The following is a 10,786-nucleotide window of genomic DNA, read 5'->3' as shown; positions in this document are numbered from 1 at the left end:
AGAACCAATAGCTTGGAAGGTCTTGTTAGATTCCAGGACAACAAGCAGGTTTGGCAATGGTGTCCCATTAGGTTTCCTGCCCTCAGTAATGTTGGTAGTTTACAGTTCAGATGTGCTAAGACAATTTGGAGAGCAGGCCACGCAAAATGGTTTCCCAGGGCATGTGTGCTCACTCTGAGAGAAAACTTATCTTGGCCACCCTTTCTTGCCTCATCTTGCTCAGAACATCCACAAAGATTGACTGCTTAGTTAGACACACACACACACACACACACACACACACACACACACACACAGAGTTTTTGTCAGCTCTAGGTTAACCTGGAAATCTAGTAGACTTCACTGACAAAATTCAAGCTCAAGATTGGTCTCTTTGCCCGAGGAAATTTTAGAGAATTTAACCCTAATAATTTTTTGGCATTAGAGATGACTGCCTTAGACTAGATCTTTAACCAAAAGACTTGGTAGAAAGTAACTGAACTTCAAAACCAGCACAGCAGAGTATCATTTGCCTGAGCACTTACTGGAGAAGCCTCCCGGACTTCTACACCATTCTAAATCAAATGTCAATGCTGTGAATTATATTTAGAAGTGGAGAGGCAGCCGGAGTGGCTCTAGAACACAGCTGGTATATGCTTCCTAAATCCCATGACTTCAAGTTTATTGCCACTGCTGTTGCCTACCAGCTGGGGCTTCTGGGTGTCACTCCACATTAACATCCCAGAGCAGATTGTTATAATTATTTCTCATTCATTTAGGGTCCAGACTTCAGAAAATCTGAATAAGCAAATGATGGTGTATCTAGAAGTCCTATAATTTAATAAAACACCATTTATTACATATAGACATATTTGGAAGCAAACCTCCATAAATTCCCCAGGATTTATATTGTAGTATGCGATATTGTAATTTCGATAATTTCTACTTAACTCAATGAAAGCATCCAAATTATTAACGATGTTTGATGACTTTTGGAGGTCCAAAATGTAACCATGAATTTTAACACTGTCATTCTTGTTTTATTCTTCCTGTGCTAACAGTCCTAGGGAACAGTCAAGTCAATTAACCCAAGCTGAAAAATTTAAAAGACCATAATGAAAACTTGCTTTGTTTCTCCTGGATAGAAAGTGTTGACTTAATTTTACTCTCAATTATATGTCAAAAAGGTATGTATAAACATAGTAATATTAGTATTGTAAACAAATATCAAAAGGCAAAAAATACTTCAAGCACGTTGAACTACATCAAATGAAGTTGTTTTGTTTTGTTTTCTTTTGTTTTACATTGTATTCAACCATCCCAACAGTCAAAACACATATTTTTTAAAGTCCATTTTTGTCAGGGCTCCTGAGTGGCTCAGTCAGTTAAGCATCTGACTTCGGCTCGGGTCATGATCTCATGGCTTGTGAGTTCAAATCCTGCTTCGGGCTCTGTGCTAACTGCTTCGAAGCCTGGAGCCCGCTTCATTTTCTGTGTCTCCCTCTTTCTCTGCCCTTTCCCTGCTAATACTCTGTCTCTCTCGCCCTTTCAAAAATAAACATTAAATATTTTAAAGTCCGTTGTTGTCACATGTGGGAAAAAGTGGAAAGTTATGAAGTTGAAGCTTATTAAGCAAAAGCTATTAAAATTGGCAGAAGGATACTTTATCCTGAATGCTGAGATAGCTTCTTTATCTGGCTCAGGGAAAACTGTTTTTAGGCCAAATAAGTGTATGTTCTTCGAACTGATTCTTTTAGGAAGTACTTGTTAAGTGGCTAGTACATGCCTGACCTTCGTCAAGGCATTAGAAATGTAAGAGTAGATGAAACCCCTTCCCAGAGCTTACTAATGGCAGCAGAGTGGAAATAATCATATCCATCCATAATAAGCCAATCATGGTAAGCAAGATCCCACCAAAATCCATTATTTTCTTTCACATTTACCTGGGATGTGGTCCCTGTTGGTGATTATTTCTTACCAATGCAAAGTGAGCAGACATTATGTGTGACCACTCCTTCTCAAGGCTCACAAGGCGGTTCTCTCCTCTCTTCTCACCTCATCTGTGCTTCTTGTAGCCATGACAAAGCCTCTTAGTATAAGGTGAACTGCAAATGACATGGGCCTCTAATTCTGAGTCCCCATGGGAGGGGAAAAAACAGTCATCCGGGGATCAGGAGGAACACCCGTTTTGGACTAATGTGTGGAAGCAAAAATATTCTTATTATGCTTGAGCAGTTACTTATTGATTGGTCTGCGTTTCTTTCTGCATGTTTATTTATTTATTTTGAGAGAGAGAACAGCAGAGAGGCAGAGAGAGAATCCTAAGCTGGCTCCCTGCTGTCAGTGCAAAGCCCTAGGCGGGGCTCGAACTTACAAACCATGAGACCATGACCTGAGCCAAAATCAAGAGTCGGATGCTTAACTGACTGAACCACCCAGGCACCTCTTGAGTGGTCTGTTTTTTAACTGCAGCTTAATTTATTAACTATTACACATGGGGAAATAAAACAGCGTAAGGGAACAGAGGGTGCCTAGATGGTTGGGGTGTGGAGGAATTTAAGGTGGAAAATGAGCTCTTCTCCTAATTGCCTATAATGAGTAATGGAACATGACCTTAGACCAACACCCTCCCCTTATTGCTGGATGCCTCTTGCTCCTCAAAGCCGCAAGAACTGCTCAGGTCAGTCTTTCCTCACCCTCCTGGATCACCACCTTCTTAGGGCCTCTCCAAGGTATCTTTCTCGTTAGCATACACTCATGCTATCATTTCACTCACTTTAGAATTCTGTCTGTGCCCTCACCCTTTTCCTCCAGGTACTTCCTTGTTACTCTCCTTGTGTTTCTAACATAACTCCCCAAAAATGCTGTCCATATTCCGCCCCTGACATCCTATCCTTCTAGGAATGCTCTCTAACAAAGTTTTGCCCACAGTGCTGAAACTGAGTGAGCCTGTCAGGTTCACCAAAGACTATGAAGTCCTATGATCATTTCTTGATCCTCACTCTATAGGCGCTGTCAAAGGCATTTGGCATAGTTGTCTTCCTTGTAACAGTTCCTTCATGTGTCTTTCAGGACGCCATACTCACCGGGCATCACTTCCGTTTTTCTTCCTATTTCTTCTCTCCTGTTGTGCTTGTTCCTTCTCATCACCTGTCCTTTCAGTGTGGCATTGCCCTGTGCTCAGTCCTGGAGAGTCTCCTCTTTCCCATGTATCTCCACTCCCTTTCTTATTTCATTGATGTCATTAGCGGGCATGCCATCTACATGCTGATGATCCCCAACTGATATAGCCTACCCTGATCTTTCCCCAGAACTCCAGATCGGCATATCCATTTCTGCTAGGGAGTCCCTGAGGTTCACAGGCCTGTTCCTCCTGTATTCCCCTCTCCTTAGTTATATACCCCCACATTCCTGAAGATGTTGATGTCAGTCAATTCTTCCCCATTTTATTGTCCCCAGGCTCTTATTCCAACTTGTCAGTGAATCCTGGCCACTAAATACACAGAACTCAAGTACGTTCCACCCTCTTGTCTCACCATCATCTATCCCCAAAATGGTACAATACCTCAGCAGCCTCCCACAGGGACTCCTGGCTCCTGTATTGCTCCCAAAATCTCTTCTCAGAAAAGCAGCCAGAGGCATTCAACTAAAATGTAGTTCCTCTGCTCAAATGTCTTTACTGCCTTCCCAATTCACCCAGAGCAAACTAAAATGAAAAATCTTGTAAATGCAAAGCCTGCAGGATCGGGTGCCTCTTTCCTTCTCCTATACCGCTTTTTCTGTTATCCACATTGGCCACCGCACACTGGCCTCTTTGTTGATCCTCCAATGTGAGAATCACCAAGATTTACTTCTAGAAACCACGTGTGTTAAAATGGCTAGCACCCTCATATTCTGCAGATTTTATTCAGAAGTCATCTTCCCAATGAGGCCATTCTTGGGCACCCTATCTAAGACTGTAACTTCCAACTCTGACGGTCCATTTATCCTTTAGTATTATTATTACCATATGAAACTTCTGTGTACAATACACACACAGACACACACACGCTTGCTTATTGTCTGTGCTTCTTTATGAAGGAGCTCTGGGTGAGGGCAGGGCTTTTGTCTGTTTTTTTTTTCCCACTATTATAACCCCAGTGCCCAGAATGTAGTACACAGAAGATGTACGATAAGTATTCATGGAGTGATCGACCGTAGTAATTAGATGATGCTATAAATTTTACATATAAAGAGGGTAAATGCTAGATTTATACAACAACAATGACATCTTTTGCTATGTTTCCTTCTACATTGTTGTGTTATTACACACTAATATACCTTTGTAAGAGTAAAAGTATGCGTTTTCAGTCCATTGTGTTGAATAAACCTTTTAAATTAACTCTTGTATTTTCAGTAATCCATTTCCAACCAAAAACTAGTAATGGTCATCAGTGATAATACAGGAAATTGCAACCTTAAAAATGAAAGCTTTAAAAGTGGTTGAAAGAGAATATCTCTTTTCACAAGCTTGACTTCAAAACAGAATTTAATCAAAATCAGCCTGAATATACCCTTAAGTAATTTTATGCCAATTCCTACCCAATCCAATATCCTACAGAATTTCAAATCGTTCTAGGATGGAACAATTCACTTTTCTATTCATCAACTGTGATTTCTGATTACAGTGTTCCTGCCTTTTTCCTTTTCAATATCTCTTCATGGAAGAATCACAGAGTAACTTTCTGCAATCCTGGGATGACCTTTCAGAGTTATGCTTTTCTGTTTTGTTTGTTTGTTTATTTTCTTGAAGTGGACACTAAACATTCCATTACCCACATGGGGTATTTTCTTTACATGTTTTTGGAGATGAAAACATTTCAATCTCTTTGCTCTTGACCTCACTTTATTTATAAGCCTTACAGTGATAACTCACAATTAAAATGCTCCAAAGCAAATTGGTTGGTGCAAAATTTAAGTTAAAATACTACACCTCCATAGAGATGCCGTAAAAAGAAAATCTTCATAGGTTATTACCCAGTCCTCGGTGTGTGGGTATAAATGCCAGTCAACAAGCTTCTATTTGTGTTTATTTCTTTTTTGATGTAGACATCCAAATAGGGATGGGAAAAACCAACCTCAACGGATTTCACTCTAAAATCAAAGTGAGTTGTGTCTGAAAGTCTGTTGCTACGCTTTTGAAGTAATCTGAAATTTTGAAGCTATCCTACTTCTCTGGTGTTATCCTAAAGAAAGATGGGGAAAAGGTTAGAGCATTTTTCACTCAGTCAGACTGTGGTAGGGAAGCGGAGAGAGCAAGAAGCCTGCATCCTGGGGTGGAGGGGGCATGTGGGGTTGCTCTGTGGGCCCCGCAGCCATTTTATGAAGGCTGAGGGAGGGCGTCTCTGAGCACAGGTGGCTACCAGTTCGCCTTCAGTAGCAGCCCAAGCATTCAGTCCGAAAAGGAGGCCAGGTGGCCCCTGAGGAATTATAGAAGGAAACCATGTAAAAGTTGAAATGAGAAAAACCTGGGGAATAAATACAAAAGCATGTCCTCGCGAGGGGGAGCGTTCCCCAGAATGCTACCTCAGCAGAAAGCTGGTAACTAGGCCAGGCACAGAACGGTCTTTTAGTTTAAATGATTCTTGCAAGAATCTTCCCTATCTCTTCCTTAACCTTCAATTCTGCTGTATATTCAAATATGCCAGGGGAAAAAAAATTAAGTGCAAATTTGGGAAACAGACTCAAATTCAGCAAATTTTATATTCCGTATTTACAGAGCTGTTAGCTTCCATGTCTGTCATGTGGTAAATATACAATCCTCAGGCTGATGTTGACAGCTGACTGAAGTTTTTCTTTTCAGTTTGATAATTCAGCTCCAGTGTCATTTAGACAACACAATGATACAACTGCATTAGTGAATAGTCTTGAAATAATATTTTAACGTTTCGTACTCAGATAGTGCAAGAAAGGCTGGTCAGATGTCCTATTTTAACTTGCTTAGATTTATGAACAAGATACTATGTGTCAGTTGACGGGAGACAACTCACCAAGCCTGACCCCTGCCTAAGGCCTCGTGCTAATTAATCCAGAATAGACCAGTGATTCCCCTGCCAATGACCTCGTCAGCGGTGGGTGTATTTTCAAGATGAAAGGAAAAAAAAAAAAAAAGCGGTGCATCCTCATTATAAATTTGTCCGTCTGGTTTTCTCCTTCAACCAGCATGGGGAGAGTTTGCAGACAGACTGCCCGGGTTCTTAGCCTGATGAGAATAACTCACGTTTCTAGAACAGCTATTCATACCAGGCACTGTGTAAAACACTTCATAAATAAATCACGCAATTAAATGATCACAACAATGCTGAGAGGTCGATATTACCACAATCCTTACTTCACAGACACACAGACCAACTCTTCGGAAAGCTACCTAACTTATTCAAAGCAATACATCTGGAGAAAGGCAGAGCCGGGATTCAAACCCAGATTTCTGGCTCTGGAGTGTACGCTCTGAATCAGAAAACTGGTACATAGTGAGCCATTGATAAAGGTCGGTTTCTGTCTACTTGTACAGATTTTCAAATGTTTTTTTTTTTGTTGTTGTTTGTTTTTGTTTTCCTTCAAAGCTTCTTTTTAATGAAATAAAATGTTAACAGGGACAGTTCGGGTTCTGTTAGTCGTCTACCTGGACCCATTTCTCTCCTTCCTTACAAAAGTCACATTATGTCGACTACAGTGCATTTCTCTCCGGGCCAATCTATTGTTAGTAGGCTGGAGATGTGTAAGACCTTCCCTCGGGGCATTAATGTGCACACTCTTCAACTTGTCATTTTCGCTTACCCTTACAGCCTTAAGAGTTACCCTAAGTTGTTCTGTATTTAATGGTGTAAATATATCAACATTAATCCGTTCCGCCATTAATGTAAAATCTGCTTGTTTCTGTGTTTTACTACAGCGACTGATGCTGTAGGAAACCTACTTGTCACTTAAGGGACCCACGCAATAAGGTCAGAAGATCTGCGGCACGACTGAGTGCCTATTTGAACCATACCGGAGCGTGCACTTAATTTGATGGGAAGGTAGCTCTCACGTTAAATGTTTTTACCACAGAAAAGGGGGGAGGAGGGAGGAAACTTTTGGAGGGGACGGATATGTTTATTACCTTGATTATAGCGATGGTTGCACATGTATTTGCATGTATACAAAGTCATCAACTCATTTACATTAAATAGGTTTTCTTGTCTATCAATTATACTTTAATGAAGCTAATTAAAAGGAAACACAGGCATGTTGTAGACACAAAGTACGTGTAATCACTCAAGATAACCTGTCACTAGACCATTTTTTTAGACAGGCGAAGTGAAGTCTGATGTGTCATAGGGCATGTGAATTTTCCAGTTTACCATATCACCTGATTGATCTCCCAAGTGTTAAGAGTAAAGGGCCACCTTGGACTTCCTTTTCCTCGCATCATAATCACCTTCTATGCCATGCCAGAATCCTTGCTAGCTTTTTGTCTTTTGTTTTTTTGCTTTTTTCATTACTACAGAGGTTGTGACATTGTACATAATCAGCGATTTAATTTATACCTTCCTGATGACTATGAAAAGTGGAGACTCTTTCCTACCAGTTCTTCAAGATTCCTTTTCCATGAACTTATTCATTTGGGTATTTATTTGAGTTAAGATCTGAAGGGAGTCAAGAGGAAATGATGAGGGAACAGATCAGTCCATGAGAAATGAGTTCAAAGGTGGGCTGAAACCAGAGAAATTAATGCGGGCAATGTCAGCAAAGCAAGAGAATGTACTGCAACTTAGATAATATCACACACACACGCACAAAGGTGTACGGAGAGAACAGAACGGGCCCAAGGATGGAGTCTTGATACTTAAACATTTAGAAATCTCAGAAAAGAAGACGTAGCCAGCAGAGAGATTGAGGAACAGCCACAACAACAACAACAACAACAAATGAAAAGAAACAAAGAGCAAGTAGCAGAAAAATGTGAATTTGGTCTGCAGGAAGGCAAGAAAGCGATTCAAACATGAGGGGGCAATCTCTTCGGTAGAAAAGACTCACTACTTTTGACGGGGTGAGAATGAAGAAGAGGTCCACTGACCACTGGAGCCGGTGTTTTGAAAATCACTGGCTGAGTGCAGACAGTTGAGTGAGCAGGGACCATGCTTTTGAATCAGGCACAAGTTACGCGTAACTTCCCCTCTGCTTTGCCTTTCCTGTTTCGTGGGTCTTGGTCTTCGATTATCCACAGCTGCCACCGCCAGTGGTCACGGTCCTCTGGCTCATTTTCCAGGGGTAAGTGCCATGGGCAGCAAAGGTTCCCTTCAGTCCTGACGCAGAGCGAGCCAAAGTGAGGCTGTCACCCTGACCCTACCTGAGAGCTGAACTGAAGGGAGTGACCTGGGCTCTTGCCATTGCTTTGGATTCAGATGAAGTCTCACACTTCAGGGCATGACATCTGCCTCCCCAGTAGCTTTCCAAAGGTCCAGGTAATGGAATACAACATATGGAATTAATGACCTGCGATACCAATCTTGCCCCGTGAGACAAGGGACATGTGAGGGAACCCCGTAGATAAATTCATCCCCCATGGTTCCCAGATAGGGTCTTTCTTTTTGGCCCGCTGGAGACAGAGCATGCAACTAAGCAAGCAGCTATGTTTCTGCATTAAGTGGCTTGATAATACATAATCTTATACCTGGTTTCCCTCCTCATCCTTGCCTGAGATTGCACGCTCCACGAAAGACTAGCCCTTTAGCTTTGCTTCAGTTTCCATTTTCTAGAAGGTTGTGACATCTTCCAAAGAGAGCAGAGAAGTGAATCATTAGCTTGGCAGGGACATGGAGGCTTTTGTGTATTCGCACGCTGTGATTGTGAAGGGTATTGAGCCCTATGTGTTCACACATGTAATGATCCAGCAGATACGTGAGAATATTCACTCGCAGAAGCAACCTTTCTGAGTGGGTATGACAGGAGCGCCAGGGTGGCTTAGTCGGTTGAGCGTCCGACTTCGGCCTAGGTCATGATCTCGAGGTCCGTGAGTTCCGGCCCCGCGTCAGGCTCTGTGCTGACAGCTCGGAGTCTGGAGCCCGCTTCGGATTCTGTGTCCCCCTCTCCCTCTGCCCCACCCCTGCTTGTTCTCTGTTTCTGTCTTTCAAAAATGAATAAACATAATTTTTTTAATTAAAAAAATATAACTAAAATTCTCTTAGATAAGAATTGGCCTTATTCCTAATACACTTGGTGGGTTATACAGACATTTTCCTTCTCAACAGGAACCTGCCACTGTTTCACTGGTAAAAATTAAGAATTGATTAAAAATATAAGAAGAAAGAAAGAATTGAATACTGACATTATTACAGATGAATCATATGTGCTGATATATACTGATCAGAGCTTAACAGTGGAAACAGAATTGTTTTCATTTTAAGTGTCTTCCCCAATCCCCCCCCCGCCCCCCAAACTCCCACAGAAACGTAACTCTTGTTTCCTAAGCTAATAAGACATCTTTGGAATCTCGTGATTATTCAGGGTTAATAATCAGACACATTTTTTTTTTCTGAGGCAGAACCAATATCATAATGGGGAGTGTATGTAGTTATGTTCCGATTATCAATTGTTTGTTACCGTGTTGAAAATAATTATTTTCAAAATATTTTTTTCTGGCATGTATATTTTTGCAAATGAATATACCAGTGCCAATGAGGGAGGGATACAGAAGTCCAGTAATTACTTTCAGCGGCTTCTGGGTATATTGGAGTCTCCGTTCCTCTCTGCCAACAGCCCTGACATAACCTTGCTTAATGAATGGCTACAGATACAAAGACACTATATTCTTGCAACATCAGCCCTCTGCTGACATACCTTATCATTGCAATTTGTCTCACCTTTCCTTGTGTGTACTATCTTTCTGAAGTTTTATCTAGTCGACTGCCATAAGCTGCTGTTCTCAAACACATTTTTCAAATCTAATGAGAAAGGTGATTTTGGGAAAGAAAGTTAATGGCCTCTGGTGCTGTCGGCTTCCCGGCCTCCAATCTGCACCGCTGTAACATCAATTGTCTTGAGATAGATGTAGCTGATCTCATGTTTGCTGGGGAACCTCGGAGCTAGTGCAAAGTGCGAGCCAGGCTCGGAGCGGAACAGAAAAGGTAGAAGTATCATTTGGAAATTTGGAGAGAAGGAAGGACTAACGTCACCACTGAGAGTATACATAACTTGCACTTAGGTCCTACATGTGGAGGGTAGTGATCTTTAAAGATGTTTGGCGGAAGGGGAAAAGTGTGGGGGACGGTCCGATAGGAGGAAACTACAAATCCCCGTGCTTTGAGCGCAAAGGGTGCACGGACAGACCAAGGGACAAACACGTGCGTCCTGGCTGTCTTATCCGTGTCTCCTCCCTTCCTTACGAGCAGGCAAAGGTGGAAGGTTTAACAACAGAGACCTGGAGCGCCTGGGTGGCTCAGTTGGTTAAGCATCTGACTCTTGGTTTCTGGTCAGGTCATGATCTCCTGGTTTGAGTTCGAGCCCCCCATCGGGCTCTGTGCTGACAGTGCGGAGCCTGCTTGGGATTCTCTCTCTCCCTCTCTCTCTGCTCCACCCTGTTCGTTCTCTCTTTCTCAAAATAAAGAAACTTAAAAAAAGTAAAAACAGAGACCCATTTTGGCAGCATTCGGTTCCTAGACCCGATAATACATACACCTTGTCATTCATCAGAATTCTTTGCGGCCCCGAATTTCTACTTCGTGATGCTGAAGAAGCCACTGTGCTTATGTGGTCAACACCCAGAAGCCTTCAGAGGGCATGGCCACCC

The sequence above is a fragment of the Neofelis nebulosa genome, chromosome 1 (genome assembly GCF_028018385.1).
Source record: "Neofelis nebulosa isolate mNeoNeb1 chromosome 1, mNeoNeb1.pri, whole genome shotgun sequence".
In the NCBI taxonomy this organism is placed as follows: domain Eukaryota; kingdom Metazoa; phylum Chordata; class Mammalia; order Carnivora; family Felidae; genus Neofelis; species Neofelis nebulosa.
Note: the sequence above shows the minus strand (reverse complement) of the source record.